Source organism: Chamaea fasciata, unplaced genomic scaffold (assembly GCF_029207755.1).
Source record: "Chamaea fasciata isolate MVZ Bird 193981 ecotype frontalis unplaced genomic scaffold, bChaFas1.0.hap1 SCAF_5, whole genome shotgun sequence".
NCBI classification, from domain to species: Eukaryota; Metazoa; Chordata; class Aves; order Passeriformes; family Sylviidae; genus Chamaea; species Chamaea fasciata.
Window position 1 is genome coordinate 64,781,619 of NW_027094090.1, and position 5,953 is coordinate 64,787,571.

The following is a 5,953-nucleotide window of genomic DNA, read 5'->3' on the forward strand; positions in this document are numbered from 1 at the left end:
AGCTTCTGCTGCAGGCGCTTCAAGTGCTTCTGTGAGCAAGGAGTTGACTCTTGGCTCCAGCTGATCCTTTGTTGATGCCTATCCAGCTAGCTGATAAAGGGATGGACATGCTGCTTCCAAACCCCAGGAATATATACAGCACAAACAGAACAGATGACTGGGGATACAAGCATCACAAAGTCACCCTAGGACAGAAAAAAAAATGACTTTATAATAAACTTAAGACACATTCCAGAAAGCTGAGGGGATACCAGACCCCATTTTGCCAGCTGTTTGTTTTTGGATATGTTTGTTCCCTGTGTAAGGATACATTTTAACATGCTGCTTAGCAGGCACACTTAAAAATTAAGTATTAATCCAATTTTATATTATGCTTCTAAATCTTGCCACTTTAGCAGCTCAACTGGGGAAGCAGTGAGGTCTCAGCTGGCTGGCAGGCAGCCTGTGGAGCAGCCAGGGAGAGTCGCCCCAGAGAGCGTCACTGGCAAGTGGCTTCATGCTCTCGTGCCCACAGCTGTAGGCACTGGTTGCCCTGCTTTCCAGAGCACCGCCAGAGAGAGGATTTGGCCACGGCCACAGCAGAAGGGAGGCATGTTCTCGCTTCCTGGCAGTGGCTTGTGTTTCTGAGGCTCCTGGGCATGCTGAAGGCAAACCTTCACCTGGGAGCAAGTTTTGCAGAGCTTTGCTCTGTCACTGCAAAGCTGTCCCACCTAGAGAAGGGTCTCCAGATCACTGAAGTGAGAGGATGACAAAAGGAATATAATCTATGGATGCTTTGTTGAAGAGCCTGGCTTGGGGCCAGGCTGCTGCAAGCTCGGCCTTTGTAGCTGCAGCAGGGACAAGCACATCAGCAAAAGGTAAAAAGGATCAGTCCCCCTCAGATAATGTTTGGGAAGTTACTGTAAGCATCTCTGAGATCCCCAGACATGAACCTTTACTTGAAACTAAGGAGCATCTGGCAATCCCAGAATTTTCAGCATTTGTGTGTGCGCTTATTTTTTTTTAGGAAAGTGAGAAGTGAAAATAGTCCTTACTTTCACTTAAAATATATTATAACTATGTATAAATACAAATCTTTCAAGGCTATATCTCTCCTTAGCCTGCCAAATGAAACACAATATAAAACTCCATTGTTTTACTCTTGTGTTTCCTGTGCCTTATGGCTTGAACCATGGATCCTCTTGGCTGAAGTCCATCCCAGTAATGATTTAATTTGGGAACACACTTCACCTTTCTAAAAATAAGGGAAACGGAGAAGAAGAGCAAATAACTTCTGCTGAATAAAGATCTAAAATGACTTCTCCAGGAACTGAAATTTAAAAAATACATTATCCAAGGACTGCATAAAATAAAATAACATAAGCCTGCCTCTATGCAGCAAACTCTTTCCTGGCATTTTAGCAGTGTTCTACAATCTGGACTTTTTCCAAAGAGAGAGCAACAAATCATCATTTATTTATTTCCCCTCAGACACTTACTAAAAACCAGGCATACACACAAAAATAAAAGAATGTAGAAAACATCTACCCACTTCTTTTTGCTTTGCAGTGTTTTTAAAGCATTTGTCTCAAACTGTTACCTGGAAGTGAATGTCAGACCACGGCAAAACCAAAACCAGATAAATGGAACAGAAATAAATCTAGGGCTACATGACTTAATGGGGCAAGGTTTGCATTAGGTACCTTTGCTTGGAAAAAGAAGACAAGCAGTAGGATACAGCAGCCATGCCCTTCTCAGATAGTCTATACAGACATGGGACCAAACCACACCTGATGCTGGAGTCCAGATAACCCTTACAGAAACCAAAATGCCATGTTCACACTGAGAGCTTCATCCCACACAGCAAGCAAAGGAGCACAAGAAAGCCTGAGGTTAGCATGTGCAGCTCAGCTCAGGCAGGTGGTACTACCAGCTCCAAGCCCTCTGTTCTATGCCGACACTTCCCCTGCAGAAAACGGGCTGCCATAGGGATGCAAGAGTGCAAGGACAACAGCAATCACAAAACCAGGGTCTCTGAATGGCTCTGTAAACCTCCTGCAGCATGCAGATGGTGCAAAGTGAAAAATGGAGTGGGGGAGGCCAGGGAATGGAATTGTACTAGTCAGGGAAAAATGAGAAAAATCCCCAACAAACCCAGCCACAGGGAAATTTGTTTGAAGAAACACGAGTTGTGCTGGGAGTGAAGGTGGGCACAGACCAATTGTAAAAGTACTACAGAAGCAATTTCAATGTGTTAGGTAATAAAACTGAGCCTCCTCAGTGACTGTCAGTGCAGCCTCATGGGGACAGCAATTCTGCTTCACATAGGAGACCACTCACTGCTGAGAGTGTTTTTGCAGCCCCCTACACTGCAGGGGAAGTCTGGGGGTCTGAAAAGCCCCAGTTCAGCTGCAGCGAGGCTGGGACCTTTCCCTTCTTCCCCCTGTCAAAAACATTCCCTGAGCATGGCTTCCCAGATTGAATATTTACTGTTCCTACTAAAATGTGGGTCTGAGCTCTAAATCAGGAATGCTCCTTGAAAGGTGGCTATGTACCAGTGGTTTCTCCTCCCTCCCCACCTGTCTTCCCACACGCAATCAACATCCAAACTGCTGGGACTTCAGGGAATGAAGCCACACATGCCGCCCTTGGGCCTCTGATGCCCCTGGCTCGTCAAAGCTGGAGAACAGGAGCTCAAGTGCCATTAATCCTTGCGAATGCTCAAGAAAAGTAAAGAAACAGGGCTGCAATTAAAGAGAGAGCCGTTGAATGGGTCTGAGACTGCCAAAAGGCCTCTTACAAGGTCCATTTACTAGAAGATACTAAGGATATTAAGCTCAAGCTGAGATACCATTGATGGGTCGCTATCCTTCTTCACCCTTTGCACTTTAGAACTGCTTTCTGGCTTCTCTACAAGACCAGCCTTCTGCTTCCATGCAGTTTGTTTTCCATCCCTGCAGAGCCCCTCCAAGACATCATTTGCAGCTCTGAGGCTGACATTCACCTCCCTGCTTCCCAGGGAGGGTTTGCTGGCTGGTGACAGGCAGCACAGGGGTATCTCCCTGGCTGGGAATGGTCCTGCCCTTGCAGAATGGGTGGTGGGAAGCCCTGGGCTGTGCATTGGCTCCCAGGAGCAGAGGCTTCAAGCCGGCTTCAGGGGCAGCCATTTGCTGGTTTTAGTGGCCATCAAAGCCTGTGGCAGTGGCTGCATGAGTGGGAGGACTGGCTGCAAGCATGAGAAGACCGGCAGAGGAGTGATGGCTCCGGAGACTCCCAAGGAGGCAGAGGATGGGGGGGGATGTCAGTCTTATTCCAGGCAACAGCATGGGTTATTGTGCCTTGTCACACATGGTGCCTTTGATATTTCAAGCTCACTCGGTCATTTCAAGAAACAAAGGTTGTTATTGTTCTCCAGGAGCACAGCAAAAGTCTGCTCCCTCCTCCCTGCCTGCACCTGGCCCTGTAAGGGCAAGTAAATTCCCTTTTGTACAGGGACACAGGCTAGAATCACAGGGGGAACCCCATTCCCAGTGAGTCCGTGGGCAAAGAAGCCACCAGGCAACAGGGTTCTGCAGTCAATGGAACCCTGGGACCCTTAGGGCAGTACAAGTCTTAGGGGGTGCTGGGTGGGTCCCACCAGCTGTGTGCAGCAGGTCAGCAGAGTTTGGGAAACAATGGAGACAGGGGAGATCGTGCTTCACTGTCTCAAGGCAGAGTTCAGATCTACAACCCCCAGCACTCACACGGCAGCTGGAGCAGTGTCATGTGCTGCTCAGCCCTGACACTTGCCCTCCTTTTCACAAGAGAGAAGGGGCAGGTTGAGGCCCCTCCCCACACAATGTGGGCATGGGCAGCCCACGAGGGGCAGCGGGCACAGCAAGTGAAGTCCCCACAGGGGCTGGGGCACTTTGGAGACACTGCACGGTGTGGCTGGTGGAGCTCACAACACGCACACACAGCTGCTGGCGAGGGGCCCGGGAGCTGGCAGTGAGCCTGGGGGGGAAAGAACAGAGAGAAACACCAAAACAGGTACAACTCAAGGGGGCCAGGCTGGGGAGGGGGCGCTTATGGAGGTGGCAGTCCTTGACTGCCATGGCAGGAGGGCAGCAGGGAAGTCCATCACTGCTCAGCCTGACCCAGCAGATTCCACTGGTAGTGCACCAGGGGTTTGCCACATGCAGCTGCTCAAGTTTTGATCCAATCTTGGGAGTTTCAGGGACTGGGCTCATCAGCACACCTGCCCAGGGGTGGCAGAGCTCGCTTGTGAGAAGGGAAGTATTTCTGAGGATTAACAACTCGAGGAGCCAGGAAGCTGGGAGGAAGGTTCAAAGATCGATTTTCATTCTGGCAGCAGGTTAAGAGTAGGGAATATGAATGCTGCCTCCGAGGTCTTAGATAGCCCAGTATATGAACTGATGATTTGGAAACAAAGATGAGCAGTTTATCAAACCTTTTTAAAAGATGACTCAAAGCTATTGAGGAGATCAAAAAGGACTGAGTAAAATGCAAATGTGGCAAATGGGGAACACCACATATTTGTCAAGGATCGACTGGATATGTGCAAGGTCAGAAGAGGGAAAATGAATTGCACATAAGAAATTCAAAGCTCCAGGTGTTCTCTAGCAACCCAAGAAATAATATGGACGTCACACCAAACCCTGGCTCTGAGAGTAGCTGCAGGTTAAAAAAACCCCACACACAAAATATTAGCATGCAGAAGGAAGAAGGAGGGAATAATGTGGAAAATATGATAATGCTATTATGTAAATCACTAGCGCGGCCTCTCTGGGAATACTGTCTGCAGTTCAAGTAAGCCCTTCTCAGAAAGGGCTGATTAGGCACATAGCAAATTCGCTCACAGAGAGATCAAAATGATTGGGGTTGTTTATCTCAGAAAGGAAATGAGCAAGAGGAGATTGGTACAGAGTGAGCCAGTCCAGAGCTTTTGTTTTTCTTCCTGTTCAGTTCTATCACTGTCATATCTGGTGTCACTGAGAATTGTGTGATGTGGCTCTCTTCTGTCACACACCATTTGCTCTTTCTCTCACCCTCCCCTCCAGGGGAGACACAGCACATTATGTTTTATATTTAGGCATGACCTGGGGAGGAGGAGATGGCTAAAGAGAAATATATATGCCCCAGAGACGCCTCATAGCAGAGAAGGTGAGAATGGAAAAGTGGGATTTGCACCTGGACAGTGGAGCAAAACGTTCTGGCTTTGGGAGTCTCCTCCTATCAGCTCAGGCAGACCTCAGAGAGGTTTCCAGCTACTGCCCTTCTCCTAGAACCTTGAGGCTTCTTGACCAAGCCCTGGTCTCTAGGGGTTCCTTGGAGATAAAGATAAGGAGCTTGAATTTGACAAGTTAGTCTGTAAAAAGCATTCCAGAAGTCAGAAGTAGCTTGAGATGCAGCATTGACCCGCTGCTCTCTTCCCGGGGAGGGTCAGGTTGGACATTATGGGGAATTCCTTCCCAGAAAGGGCAGTTAGACATCAGGAATGGGCTGCCAGGGAGGTGGTGGTGGAGTCACCGTCCCCGGAGGTGTTTAAGTAAGGACTGGACGTGGCACTCAGTGCCATGATGTGGTTGACAAGGTGTTCAGTCAGAGGCTGGACTCCGCGACCTCAGAAGTCTTCAACTTAACGGAATCCGTGATTCCGTGGCGCACGGCAGACACGCTGTCTCTCGGGGCTGGCGGCCCAGCGCGCTGTGCTGCAGCACACGAAGCCGCACACAGCACACGGAGCCCCCCGCAGCACACCGAGCCCCGTGAAGCACGCGGAGCCCGGGATGCCAGCGAGCCCTTCCCAGCCGTGAGCATCCCGGGCTGCCGGAGTGGGACGGGCGCGGGCAGCTCCCCTCCCGGCCACCAGGTGGCGGCGGCGCCGCCGCTCAGGCACGCGCGCCTCTGAAGCTGCCATTGGTGGGCGCGGGGGCGCGGCTCGGAAGCGGAAGCGCGGCGCTGCGGACTGACC